We start from the raw sequence: 14338 nt of genomic DNA on the forward strand, positions 1-14338 counted from the left end.
TATATATATATATATATATATATATATATATATATATATATATATAAAGTAACATATAATATAAGTAATATATATAATATATTTCTTAAATAAGAATATAATTCTTATATAATATTTTTTTTAAATAGGGATCGTTTCTATTGAAAGTCAGTGAATATTCATTGATTATCTATGAGATACACTTCTTTCATTAATTTAATCAGCAATATTTTGCTGATTCACTTTAAGAGAGCACTCTTTCCGAGAGACAGACTGCATAGGACCGAAAACGCGCAGACCGAAACAGCGACATCCTCGACGCGCTTCTAACAACGAAAAGCGCACACGTCGGCCCTTAATCGTTGCGATGTTTAATTTCCCGCGCAGAATGAAGATAACGGGTAATAAACTGTCGCGGCTGCGTCATTTCGCGCATCGCGTATAATCGCGCGAGCGCGTCAAGCGGCGCTCGTAATTACAACGCGGCTCTGGATAGTTTCCCCCCGTAATCATAAAATATTCGGTGGTGCGTGACATAATATCGTCCTAACGCTCCACCGGCCTGACGTTTTTCCGCACGCAGTCAAGCGCGTCTCTCTCTCTCCCTCTCTCCCTGCTTCTCACTCTCCTCCCTTTCTCATTCTCTCTCTTTTTCTTCCTCTCTTTTTCTCTTTCGCGGCTCCCATTTTTCCCCGGAAGCTCTCGCGGCCTCTTTTGCCAACCCCCGCGCATCCCTACTCCACGCTCACCTCACCCCCTCCTCCCGCTGCCACCCCTGGTCAAACTTAGCGGCTTTATCAACATTATGCACCGCGACCTACATCTGAGGTGCGCAACATAAATATTAACGGGACACAGACGCGCGGAAGCTAAGATCGCACTTTGCGCACGACTACGTCTGCCAACTGCATCCCGTGGCAGCCCTTCAAGTTCTAATTGACACTCGACCCAGGCCCGATACTCGAGGGCTGCGACGGACCACCCTGCGAAATTCCGGAAGTGAAGTATCGCGCGTAACCGCGTCCGCTGAAATTCGCTCGGATCTCTCGAAAAATCAGTGACATGGACACTGACCTTCTTCGATTGAAACAATCGGCGAATCAATCTTCGGAATCAATCAGCCGTGTATAAAATCACAAGTGAATCTCATGAAATTAATTCTTAATCGAACTTCGACGCGATTGATTATACGTACTGATTGACAATTAGTTTCACATCGATTGAAATTAATTATTAGCCATTGATAATTAATTTTATCAGTCGATGAAATTATTTGTGATTTTGTACACGTCCATTGATTAATTTTGTCTATTGATTTGGCAATTTTTTAAAAAATTGTTTTAATCGATTCATACTCAGTACTGTCGAAGATCCGAGTTGGTCTGAGAAAAAAATATTTGGTATATTTTTTGTAATTATTTATAATCACATAGAGACTAGATAGTATAAATAATGGTCAAGGAAATTACTTTTATATTAAATTTTACTAAATTTTGATAATAATATACATAACTTTATATAGATGTTATTACTCCACACTATTTTATTACAGAAAGTATGATTAGTTCTGAAAATAACTATAAGTTTAATTTAATTAAAGTTTGATTCATCAATTATTTTTTTTCTCAGTGCAAGAACAGTGAACTTTATTTCGACGGACGCGCGGCTTTCAAGAAAATTTCGCACCCTCTCATTCGTTTACATTTCATTTATTATTTCATTAAGAAATATTTTTTTCTTAAATTGCTCGAGTCCCTTTCTCGGAGTCGCCGATGATTGTCGCGAGGAAGATTTATCCACGCTTCGTAAAGTTTTGGAATTATTTCTGAAGAGGTCGCGAGAGAAAGAGAAAGAACGCGCGAGGGTTTCCCCTTTTTCTTTTTATTTTACAAACGTCGAGAGAAATATTGCGCAAAATGGACGATGAGGCGGAACGGTTATTTCGTCGGGCACGTCTCATTCTCGCCTTTTACCCCATTCGTGACTTCAATCGCGCAGATATTTGCGCCGTTCCGCAATCTTAATTCGCTCGATCGACGTTTCTCTCGAGAGTATATCCACTGCTGTCCCTTTTTCCCGCCTCCCGCCTCCGCAGAGTTTCCGGAACGCAGCGGCGATTTTTATTTACGTAGACTTCGACCAACTGAATTGCAATATATTGCGGTAGCATTTGTTACCGCGGTCACACGTGAAGTTTTGTTTGCTAGTCTCTGAATACGCGTCGCCCTCTCTCTCTCTCTCTCTCTCTCTCTCTCTCTCTCTCTCTCTCTTTCTCTGTCGCTCACAACGACGTATGTACACAGTAATTTGTAAACCCCGTCGACATCGTTAGAGTCGCGAACACGAGTATAGCTTAGAAGAGCACCCTCGCGTGGAAACAGTCCCAGCATATAATGGAGTCCGCGACTCGCGGATTTTAATGAAGTCCGAATGATGAGCTAGAGATTACCTGGACTCGCCGGGAAACGGAATTTTAATCAACGCTGCTCTCTCACGACATCACGAAGAAAAAGAGGATAATCGGTGTCTCATGGATATTCGCGGAAGTAACGTTTCTTTCTTTCCTTAATATAGTTAATATCATATAAATGTCATGTGATAATGACTGTGATAAACGTTATGTCACGTCATGTGATAAACGTCAGTCAAATGAGTTGACAGCAGCAGTGTTGAGCACGCTAATCCATGAAAATTTTCTTTCACTGAAATAACCGGCTAATCAATCATCGAAATTAATCAATCGTCATGTACGAAATCACAAATAATTTTATGATGAAATATATTATTAACCACATTATTTAATTACTATTTAATTATTACTATTATTATTATTTAATTATTATTAACCACATTTTTTTATGTGATTGGTATTATACACTGATGAATTATTAATTCCAATATTTAAATTCACCCAACTATGAAATTCCTTATGATTTTATATGTGTGACAATTTTATCGGTTCGCCGGTTATTTTCGTAAAAGAAAAAAAGAGATTTAATTGTTTCAATTCTGGTTGATAGTACATAATTAAACACAGCAACGATATTCTTGTTTCATAAAGTGCGAAAACACCAGCCGCGGTTCGATAATTCCCTGGCTCGTCGCATCGCCTTCATCGCGGACGCGTGGGAGTAGGAATAAGCGGAGAAAAACAGATAATTGTTGTGTAGGCCAAGTCCCGTTTCGTGGATTAATGCATACATTTACATCGCGATGCGCATCCTATGCATACGTACATAACTCGCGCACTGTCTTGCGGAAGCTGCCTTAAACGTCTCGTTTCTGTGATGCAAATCGCGATCGTTCGTAATTAGCGGGCGAAGGCGCGCTCAATGAGTGACGTCACGCGAGCACCCTCGTGGGTGATACCGCGAACGCGTGTCTCTGCACGTATGTAAAATACGTGCGAAAACACAAGCGCGCGTAGGCGGATTCTCGAGAATTTCGTTAAAACGTGGCCGGCCAAAAATTCGCGGAACCCCGCTGTAACTTCTCCCTCTCTCCCTCTCTCTGAGGTACGCGAGCGAAACGGTGAACAGGAAAGCGCGAATGTACTCGCGCGCGAACACTCGCATGCGGGAATCGAGAGAGATTCGGCGAAAACCAGCCGGTATGATGAATATCGTCGTTGTCCGACGAGATCGCGAGCGAACCGTGTCTGAAAATTGAAGAGCGCCGGCGCGAATAACGCATTCATTATTTTCATTTTAAGCGTGCACGCATGAATGAATAAAACCGCGCTTTATTCTTCCTTTTTTCTCTCCTTTTTTTAGTTTCCAGCTTTTCGATTTAAATCGCCGGCGCGTGATTTATTTCATACTTAGCTGAAACTACTTGCCCGGATTATCGCAAAGTGCCAAAAGGATGAAATTAAGGGGAGGAGGTGCGATGTGCAGGCTTCTAGAGATGCCATGTACGTGCTATGTGCACGTAGCCTCTATATTTTCCGCAGGCTTCTAAAGAGTAACTATGCAAAATTTGTTTCTGATCGGTCAAAGGGTTTACGGGCTTGTAGGGAAGAAACAGTCAGACAGACATTCTATTTTATATGCACGGAGAAAAATAATTTGTTGGCCCAGCAAATTTTCTGCTGGTCTAGCAAAATCTTTTTCATTATTATATGGACAGCAAAAAGATTTGCTAAGAGTACTAATCACTATTTGCTGGATATAATTTGCTGAATCTACAAATTATTTTGCTATAAGAAACATTATGGATTTATATAAGCAGTTGCAGTTTTGCTCCAGTAGCAAATAAATTTGCTAAGGATACATTATTTTGTATCAATAGCAAATTGACGTAATTCTTAAGTCAAATACACTCAACAAATTTTTTCTATTCTGACAACGAAACTACTTCTGCTCTAATAACGAATAATTTGTAAAATCAGTTACGTCAATTAAATATTTTTGATGTCACTACGAATATGTAGTAGCAACGATGATTTTGCTAAAAGAACAACATTATTTTTCTCCGTGTAGATTTTATGTTACGCTATATATTTAATAGCGCATTCTTCGCGCGAGGATATTAACGTACACGTGCGGTATTCAGATGATAGAGCAATATATGGTGCTGAACGACACGAGGAGTAGATTCGCGGTTGACGTTTAATCGGATTCGCTCATCCATTAGTTACCGCGAACGCAGACCATGACGTGGGTCACTCTTTTCAGAAACTCGCTCTCGAAGCAACGTTTGTGAAGTGTGCAGAAACGAAGTATAGAATGACTAAAATGTTTACGAAACGTGACATCACATTTACTAGTTGAGTACGAATCAATTTGCAATTATTGAGAAGATTCGTCGTTTCTCTCTTAAATACTCGATAGAAACCCGACTGGAAATTTTATGATTCTATCCTTTCGACCTCAGTGTTCTACTTAACGTCTACTTTGATACTCTAAAATCTGTATCAGTCTCGATTCTATTATTTACTATTATTACTTAACTTTGTGTCGGTTCTTCTTTAGAACTTACAAGTGGCATTTTGCGCGTTTCCTGGCATTTAGAGACGTTAATTAGAAGTCCAGTTTCCATGTGATATTAAAACATGCACATCCTTCAGAATATTTAGGATGCTCCTAAAAAATGTAGAAGTAATCCTTTTAAAAAACAGAACTGACTGTTCTGATTGAACAAATTCTTTATACAACTGTTAACGTTTCTTTGAAGCACCCTTTACTGACGCTAGAGAAGTAATTTCTCTCTTTGATGCGAAGCTCAAGCCTCATTTCCCGCACGACTGTACGAAGTCACAATAATTTTTATTCTGCACGAACGACGCGCGGCTACAATGATCGATGATGACTCGCGCGTGCACACGAGTTATGGCTACCATCCTTCTGAAATAATTTCGCACATCAACGAGCCTTATCGTGCCGTGGCGGTTCGCAAACAGTCCCGAGATGACCTGAGTCGAATTTTGTTCGCGGCTCGCTGGAGAAATTTCCTCGAGGGCGATTTCCTCGAGCGAACCGCAAACTCCCGTCCCGTCCTTTTATCGGCGGGGCGCAGCTGGGAAATATGGAAATAATGTTACCAATATCTCGGCCTGTTATGGGACATACGCGGCCGACGAGACACGCCAGCTTCGACGAATACGGAGCCTTGAGCGCGGCATATATCGATAACTGAAGAGAATCGCCCTGCATTCTCATCATTTAATGAAGAAAAATGGCTGAAGAACGATGTCGTTGACATTTAACGCAGCACATCTAGTAATCCCAATACTCGTCTTGCAAGCAATTTTATCGAACTCTACGATTAATTTCTAACGCGAGGGAGGAAAGATGTCTCGAAAGGGAAAGAGGGAATAGCCAGGAAAGCCTCAATCGCATCAAATTGCTCACGAATGCTAAACGCTTCTGTCACAATTACATCTTCGATAGCTCGAAGTTGTACATTAACGAAAATCGAACGTAGCCCGTTTCTCTATCAGTGTAAGAAAACTACACTGAGAGAAGAGAGAGGAAATGAAATTATTTATTCCATAGGTATCAATAATATATTTATTGCAATCTAAATTCGTTTATTTAAATAGAATTAACAATTGCTCTCATGAAAAACCAATGTTTTATGAAAATGTAAATTTTCGGTTAAATTTTCTTGAAAAATATTTTATATTTGTAAACATTAATATATAAATACATATATATAAATACACATATATATATATATAAAATATAAGTAATGTTTAAGTAATATATATAAATAAAATATAAGTAAATATAAAAAATATAAGTATAAATATATATGTGTTATTAGTATTTGAAAAAATATTTTTCATTTCCTCGATATTTTCTCCCACAGTATAGAAAAGAATAAAATGACTCTTATGATACCGATAAAAAAAAAGAAAACACGATTATAAAGCTTTTCTTGGACATTCCTCCTTCTCTATTTGATTAGTATCTCAAAAACTATTTTACCTTCTATATTTTGCGAGAGTAATCTGTCCTTCAGCTGCGCAGAAAAGCAGAGACGAAATTGAAAAAGGGAGAGATTCCTTCGTGAAACTGTCGTGTATCGAAAGAAACGTAAAACTAGCCTGCCCGAACGCGTCAGTCTCCGAAACTCAATTTCGCATCCCGGATTCTTCTCGTTCGTCTTCTCTTCCTCGCCTCCGAAACGCGGGTATTAACGGGTCACGAGCAGTACACCAACGCGTGCGTTTGCCCAGCCTACCGAGAGATCCAGCGAGGGACCCCCGTTGGCGGGACAGAACACGGGACACGGCGCCAAAGATATGCCTGCACCCTGCATCGCGCATGCGGCTGCAGTCGCACGGGACGCCCGGATCCTCAGTGCGCTCGTCACTCGCGACGCGTTCGGGACGAATCTCTCTCGCTCCTCTCGCTCGTCCCTCAGGACTTCCGCCGGTTCGCCGCCAAACTCTTTTCCTCCCCGTCGCAGACGTCGGCGCACATCGGCGGCACGCGGACGCGATTCCATATTACGCGTTTCCAAAGTCGCGGAAGAGGAGTAGCCACCTCAGGCCAAATGGCCGGTCCCCCGCGGGAAAATCCGCGAGAGACGACAAAAACGGAAGAGGTGGAGGAGAGGGAACCGCTCGATCGACCGGCCGATCGACCGGTGTCGATGTAGATGCCGGCGGGGGAGGCGAGAGAATCGCCGAACGACGAGGACTAGCTTGACACGTTAGGTATCCATGTGGCGCACAGGTGTTCTCAGATCGTGCTGTCAATCGCTCGGAGTGATTGGCAGGTGTTAGCGTGGCATGCAACAGGATGAGCCGGCAGGAGAACGCCGGCAGAGGAACTTCGGCCTGACGCGGCGGCAGTCCGGCGCTAAGTAGGTAAAGACGGCGAAGGACGCGGCGGACCATATTACGGCCGCGACTACTTGCAGACCGACCGGCCGGCCGGTGGCAATCGTCGTTCCCCTGGTGCAATTAATTTCTCCTTGCGATTGGTTGGATTAAGCGAATATTTCTGACGAAATATGAACACAAACCAGATATCCCGACTGAAGCTACCTGGATTTTCTGCTTCATTCATATCTCATCAGAAATTGGTTAATTCAATTAAAAATGTTTTTTTTTCTCGTATAATAGGCTTGTTTGTCTTCTTTTTGCTACATTGACTCTGCGTATCGCGTGAAAATTGCATCGAACAGTTTGCGACGCGGATATTTCGCCTTAGCTTGTGATCTTAGGCGGAATTTCGCGCGTAAAAGAACCATTTTGCCACCTGCATTGCCTGAATTCGTTTCTTTGGAAACTCAAACTCAACCTGATAACGGAAATAATGCCTGTCCCGCGATGAAACGCTTCGCGAGTATCCATCGTCGGGAATAATAGTCGTTAAGAAGTGGCCGGATATAAAGGAGAGCTTCGTCATTTCTCGAGGAAAATTGACGGACGCGATATATCTAATGTCTTCTGATCTTTTTCTCCACCGCGGAGTAATTGTGAGTTATTTCCGAGACGCGGTGGTGGCGACAATGTTCATTCCGAGGTCCGACTTGCAGATTGATTTTTAGCCAAATCGACGATTAGCTAAAGTGGAATCGTTACATTAACGTTACAATTCTGGATTAAATAACTCCACTAAGCGAGATGAAAAGCGAATAGCGACATCGAGCAGTTAATTTTTCTCTCCTCCTCGCCACACCGAGGACGCGACGGAGAGAATTTCATCGCCGTACGGCACCACTACCATTATCCCCTTTGACCCGCATGGAAATAAATCTGCGGTGGCTACGAAATAAAAAGTATCTCTAGCCCCGCGACTACATTCCATTGTTTAAATGCGCGTTTGATAACTGTGGAGTAGCTTCAGTTTCCGCGATTCTGCCGAATCGGAAAATTAACGTCGTAAATCAGGGTGGACGCATCCATTCCATTCATCTGGATGCTTATAAACGCGTCCGACTTTATTGCGCCAGCTCGAAAGCAACTTACAGACGTAATTGTTGTTGTGGAGCCAACACTTGGTCGAGCATTTTTCCGTATAAGGAAATCATTTACTTGCCTAAAGTGCGTGTTAATATTTGTTACTCGTTTGACATGAGATACTCAGACCTGAATTCGGAATTGGATCGAAGCTTTTTAATTCAATCATATGATATGCATGACATTTATTATGTTTGTAAAGAAGTCACATCTGACTCGGAAGCTAGTATTAAGTTGTCACTTGAAATTTGTTTTATGTGAGATATTCAAAATTTTATTCAGAGGTAGACAGTTTTAGTTGAATTATAATATATGTGACATTTATGTGTCTGTAATTGCGATTTAACTGAAAAGCTCTTATCAAACTCTGAATTCAAATGTCTCACTTGAGGTGAATTTCAAGTAATAAACGTAAATATGGATCTTACCGTATTAATTACTTGAAACTTGTCCCAAAATGAGTAAAAAAGGCGCAATTAGTAAAAATAACGCAACTAGTAGAAAATAAAAACTGCTTTTTAATTAGTTCTAAGTGGCTATACTTAGATCTTCTTTGTTAAGTAGATAAACATATAGACTGACTGATCCATTGTTAACAAAAAATACAAAATCATGATTTTGTGGGTTAGCTCATTCTTGTATATAACTACGACCAATTGACAATGAGCGAAACGTGGCTGTATGGTGGATCCCCCATGGCGCATTGCGTCCAAGCTCCCGGGGGCTGCCAAAAAATTGGTGTCGATCCCGGGACTTATTTGTATTATTTGCACCGGATGAAAAGGGGCAACAGTGAAGACGGACATACATGGACAGCAGGTCTTAAAGGACAGCAACCTTTAGCTTTGAGAGACTAACAGCTGTACCATTTGGTACAGTAACATTGTTTCTCTTTGTAGTTGCCGTGCGCTCGGGATCGCGCCAGAGATGTCGCTTCCGAACGGCATCTCTGAGCGTTATCTAGGAAGAAGAAAGTATCGTGAGCGTGGAGCGTCAGGTAGCTCAGTGGTTTAGAGCAGTCGCCTGGCATAGACCCGGGTTCGAGTCCCGGCCTAGTAAAACCTCTCGATATTTGTCTCTCTCCGGAACAAAAAGATACGCAGATCTCGAACGCACGGCGTCCCCGCCGCCACCTAGTACGCCCTCCTCCTCCTTAATATTTGAACGAAATATTTATATAGATAAGTAGCATGAATATCGATGAGTCGAATAGCGCGCTAATTGCCACCTCCGAATCGTTGCTTTAGCAGAGAAAAGCTGCCGAGGCGCCCGCGTCTCCGTGATTTCGCTTAGGAGACGCGATCAAGAGACTTCGGCGTACGACAGAACGAGAAGCAAACAAAAAGAATGATCGAGCGAGTTACGTATCGCGTGCTAATAATCGCGCTCGTGAACAATTCCGCGACACGCGGAATCTAATTATTCGTTGGTCGCGAGCAGCGATTTTCCGCCGGCGATTTCGCCGGCCAGTATAGCACCGGGGGACACTTCATCATTATCCCGTGACAAACGAGCAATTAGCGATGTGGCGATAAACTTCACTCGTAACTTCGTTAACGGAGATTATCCACTAATTAGTTGGACATACGTGTCCCCTTGTGTCGCAAGTTGGCGACGATGATGTTTGTTCATCCGCGAGAAACGGTTGATAAATCGCGACGTAGAATAGAGAGAGAGACGCGCTTCGTCTGTCACTTCCTCTGTTACACCAAAGCGCTTATTCAAATCCAAATTACATATTTATACTGAGAGAAGAAATGATTGATCTAACTAAAATTATAATTTCAAATTTTTGTCCAAATCGCTTAAAGTATTTGGGAGTTAATAGGAAGCATACAGAGAGACATTCTGTTATACACAAAATCCATTAATGAAAACTTTCCGATTATTCTGTAACCAATTGATTTTTTTCAAAATTGTCGATACACGTCAATATTGTTTTCAAGAAGACTATATGACTGTGATAAATTTAACTACGTTGCTTTATCCCCTTAAGGAGACTGGAGGGTCAGATTGCCTGAAACTTGTGGTTGTTTTTTTACAATTTTTTTACGACAAACTGAATGAATATACGAAAATGTTATTCTGACTTGTATTTATACAACATACACATATAAGGACAACATATAACATATAAAGAGAAGAAAAATATAATATTGATGATCAAACACACGTTATCGTGTGAACTACTGACAAACTCGTGAAAATATTTAATTTTAAAATATTAATTTTTTTACTATAAAAAATTGAAAATTTAATAATATTCCATTAAGATATTTGCAATTTTGTTAACTTTTATTTAATTTCTATTATAGTGGTTCACACGATAACGACAAGGAAATTTTCTACCTAAAACTCAACTTAATTGAACCACCGAGAGTCCAGATATTACTGTAAAATGATGACCTTGAAAAGAAAAACGAAATATATTTTAACTGCATATACCATACACTTATATTGAGTATTTGATTATTAAAATTATATTTTTCTTCTCTTTACATGTTGTATAAATACACGTCAAAATAACACTTTCGCATATTCATTCAGTTTGTCATAAAAAATTGTGAAAAAACAAGCACGATTTCAGGCAATCTGACCCTCCAGTCCCCTTAATTGGGGTATCTCAAAAAATCTCAAATAACAATAGGGATCAAATAATCGGGGTGGAAAGTTTTTGTTGCCGAATCCTGTATATCCATAGATTGGAAAATATCTCGAGCTCAATGTGAAGTCAAAACTTTCGACTTGCGTACTCATTCATTTTTACAGCTGCGAACGCGAAATCGCGTAGTTCTCGCGCGTCGCGAAGTTAATGCAAATCGACGAATCCGATAACGACACGCGCGCGCGTATGACCATATTTATCGCTGCCCAGTGTAAAGGGTGAAAAAGCGAGTTCGCGCGGCGACTCTCGCCGAGGAGCGAGATAATTTGCATATCGGCCGCAGTCACTCTGCCGCTCGCTCGTATAATGAAATATGCGCTCGGACTTCGCGTATCGTCGGATCTTTTGTCGTCAACAATTACCCCGCTCGTTATATCGATCACCGCGCGGCCGATATAACTCTTAATTGCTGACGCCGGGCTTCTGCGCGACCTTCTACGTGCTCTTGTTTGCGGGCGTGCTCGCGGCGCGTCCTTCGGTCGGTGCATCGCGCAAAAAAAAAAAAAAGCAGAAGAGAGATAGCGAGTATTCTCTTTCGTCTCGTTCTTTTTTTCCTTTTCAAGATTCGTGCACCCGACCGAAAGTTCTTTAATCTCGCGCGTGACCATCGCGTATATGCGCGGAACGAATTTTATATTCTCTCTTGCGCGAGAACATTGCACGAAACTTCGCGATGAGAAATGAGAGGGGCCGCGGTGCCTCATAAAGCCAGAAATGCGGAAAGATCGTGGCTCTTTCGTCAGGGCGCAGAACGCATTCGATGTGCGACAGAAAAATTTGGATAATAGCTGTACAATGAACTCTCTCCTATCCGAACGTGTGTTGCGAAATTTGTTCACCGAGGCAAACCTGAATCGAAATTTTAGCCCTATGCTAAATCTTGAATTCTACAACACAGTAAAAGCTAAGTTAGCAAAGTAAGTTTAATTCTAATTATGCATATATTAATTCTAAAATTAATGTATGCAAAATTCTAAATTTCTAATCTTAATTCTAAATTATGCATAAATTAATTCTAATTTACTCCTACCTTGACTCTAATAATGTTTTAAATTTCCCTTTCCACTTTCTTCAGCATCAAAATAGGCGTTGAATGGGATGAGGCTGAAAGTAAGATCAAAATTTCGACTCAGTTAAATAGCACCAAAAGATATTTCAAAGTATCAAAATAGATGTTGAATGGAATAGTGAGGCTGAAAGTAGGATCAAAAGTTCGATTCGAGAATGTCTCGGTTATATCAGAACGAAAGCACGTTTGCTGTTTGATGATTATTGGGGAAACAGATAGAACACAGTTTTCGTCTGTTTATGTTAGGTTATGATTGTGTCTCCGAAGCGTTGCTTAGAGCAGCAAGTCAAAAGTAACAAACCATTTGTTTCCACTGCGGAGTCATTTGCGGACACTGCTAATTTGTTAAATCAGCAAGACTTCCCTTTCCAATATTATCGGGAAAATGGCGTTGCGATTCTTTCACCGACTGTACGTTCGTTGAGTTCAGCTATCGATTAAGCTCGTTGATTAAGTTTCCCAGGGAGTATGTTTCGCCGGCCTCCTCCATTCATCCCGATACCCGAGCAACCGCGGAATGATAAGCAGCGTGTGTCTCCGGCTTGTGTGGTTTCCTTTTTTTAAATCCCTCATCGCCACTCGATCGTGCTTCGTGTTTCGCGCACCAAACCATCCATTAATCTCCCGGCGAAGTTACGCCGCTCACTCGTATTATCGTCATCACTTTATTGGCCGTGCACTTACGGCGACGCGTCTCGGCGAGAGACGTTGCCTTCGTTCTCCTTCGTTCTCACAGGATTACGAATTTCGTCGGAATGTCGCTCCTCTCAGTTTTATTTTGCACCCTTATCGTGCTGTGTGATTTCTGCGCGCGCACGAATATGTCCTAAAAACTCCAGTGAGACATCAGTGCCCCGGCCCTGTGAATCCAAACGTAAAACTTTTAACTTCTTTGCTAAACCTACATTATATTAATTTATTCAATGAAAGTAAAAAAATTTGTGCTTTTAAAAAACAAAATTGTTAGCGAAAGGATACGGACGCGCGTGCACATCTGCGATCGAAAAGCGCGCAAACCATGAATATGATGCGCTTCTCTTTCATCCGCAGATTCTATCTGCGTGCGAAAACGCAAAGACAGAAGCGGAATCTGAATGATGAGCGATTCAAAAAGCGAGCCGGCGACCTTCCGCTGCGTTTCCGGGAACGAGACCCAAAGTTTCCGGCGAGTAAGGACAATTTCAGTTGCGTTTGAGAAACTTCCCAGAGCGAGATTCACTCCGAACGCGACGTTTCGGGAACGGCCTGTGTATAAAGAGGCGCTCAACGGCGCACGATGGACGCGTATCTCTCATTAAATTCGGATCCGGCTTCCGTTGGCGCGTGTTTAAACGGAGTTGTAATTACGCAATTATTTCATGTCGGATATTAAAAGGGGTCTCCGGGCGAATCGCTCCGGGAAAAAAGATAAATATTTGATTCAACTTAATCTCTTGTGCGCCCTAACATTTCAGCTCGGGAACTTCGCCCACGATGTTTCATTATTAAGACGTACAGCGTTCAAAGTTTCGAAGACGGCGCGGGCGCTGTCTGCCTATTTATTTTCTCCGTACGCTCATTTCGACGGAGCCGTTCCGTTTTATCGAGTTCCACGTCTTTCGCGGACGAAACGACCAGCGCGAAATCGAGACGATCAGCGGCGGCGGATAAAATCGCGGCCGAAAATCGCTCGTGGGTATCGTCGCGATCGGCGCGCGAGTAATTTCCTGCTCGCGAGAGCCGCGTGAATTATCGTCGTTTGACTGGCGGGATTTCCTGCGCGAACACATACATCACGTCGCAGAACAAATACTTTCCCGCGGCATGCAATTTCCTTCATTTGATAGGCAGGTGAAAGAGCAAAAGGAGTACGAAGGAACGGCAGGGTCCTCTTCTCCCGGCGTAAATGTAGAGTAGAATCGCGCAGAATTCGTTGGGCGAAAATGGACATCGGGTGGCACGACGCGAAAGAATGAGAACGCAGTGGTATATTAGAGTAACCGGCGAAATCGATCCGCCCTTTAACCCTTTCGCCTATGTTCTAAAGGGTTAAATAAAATCGTATTCTCAGATGTAATCTTTTTTGTTTAAACTAAAATTATATCATGCTTAATTTCTGCTGCGTCTGAAGGAAATCTTCCCAGAGTGCTTGATGAATTACGCTGTCTCCCTTTCTCTCTCTCTCTCTCTCCCTTTCTCTCTCTCTCTCTCTCTCTCTCTCTCTCTCTCT

At 42.0% G+C, this 14338-nt stretch overlaps 1 protein-coding gene across 3 annotated transcripts in view; it reads left to right on the forward strand.

Annotated features, from left to right (window-relative positions):
• The window catches only part of LOC116848238 (octopamine receptor Oamb), a 72702-nt gene that overhangs the window by 8851 nt on the left and 49513 nt on the right, over window positions 1-14338 (forward strand). The window contains exon 1 of one of the 3 annotated variants that reach the window (XM_032824123.1): window positions 6561-7297. The exons of 1 other annotated variant lie outside the window; for it this stretch is intronic. The gene's annotated coding sequence lies outside the window, so the exon portion shown is untranslated. Of the gene's footprint in view, window positions 1-6560; window positions 7298-14338 lie in introns of those variants that run through there. One more of the 3 variants, XM_032824121.1, reaches the window with a different exon arrangement.

Source organism: Odontomachus brunneus, unplaced genomic scaffold (genome assembly GCF_010583005.1).
Source record: "Odontomachus brunneus isolate Ranch 3 - 2012 unplaced genomic scaffold, Obru_v1 Obru_scaffold_092, whole genome shotgun sequence".
NCBI classification, from domain to species: Eukaryota; Metazoa; Arthropoda; class Insecta; order Hymenoptera; family Formicidae; genus Odontomachus; species Odontomachus brunneus.